The 446-nt window shown below is 56.5% G+C and overlaps 1 protein-coding gene across 1 annotated transcript in view; it reads right to left on the bottom strand.

Moving 5' to 3' along the window:
- LOC104275888 (cytochrome c oxidase assembly factor 7A) overlaps positions 1-440 on the bottom strand; it is a 1,794-nt gene extending 1,354 nt beyond the window's left edge. Inside the window, exon 1 of the mRNA XM_009871970.1 lies at positions 374-440. The gene's annotated coding sequence lies outside the window, so the exon portion shown is untranslated. The remainder of the gene's footprint in view (positions 1-373) is intronic.
- Between the last annotated feature and the right edge of the window lie 6 nt (positions 441-446).

Genomic DNA, 446 nt, shown 5'->3' with positions numbered 1-446 from the left:
AAAAACCACCAACACCCCCACCACTGTGCCAAGACACCAGCGAACAGGACGGGTTTAGAGACAACTGAAGGCACGAGGGCAGGGACAGAGAGTTTGAAGGTAACTGAAAGCCTGAGGGTAAGGAAAAGATTGGTTTAGAGGCAAATGAAGGCATGAGAGCAGGGATAAGAGGGGTTTAGAGGTAACTGAAAGCCTGAGGGCAGGAAGAGGAGGGTTTAAAGCTAACTGAAAGCCTGAGGGCAGGGGCAAGAGGAGTTTAAAGGCAACTGAAAGTCCGAGGGTTTTCAAGAGGGGTTTAGAGGGAACTGAAGGCTTGAGGGCAGGAGGAGCCCCCGGTGGGGTCCCGGGACGGCGGGAAGCGGGGGCGGCCCACCTTTGCCGATGGCCTGGTATGCCCCCAGCTTGTAGCAGCTCTCGCTGTGCCCGTTCGCCTCGCAGTTGTCTCG

This window comes from Apaloderma vittatum, unplaced genomic scaffold (assembly GCF_000703405.1).
Source record: "Apaloderma vittatum isolate BGI_N311 unplaced genomic scaffold, ASM70340v1 scaffold40646, whole genome shotgun sequence".
Classification (NCBI taxonomy): domain Eukaryota; kingdom Metazoa; phylum Chordata; class Aves; order Trogoniformes; family Trogonidae; genus Apaloderma; species Apaloderma vittatum.
This window is presented reverse-complemented; position numbering and strand designations above follow the sequence as displayed.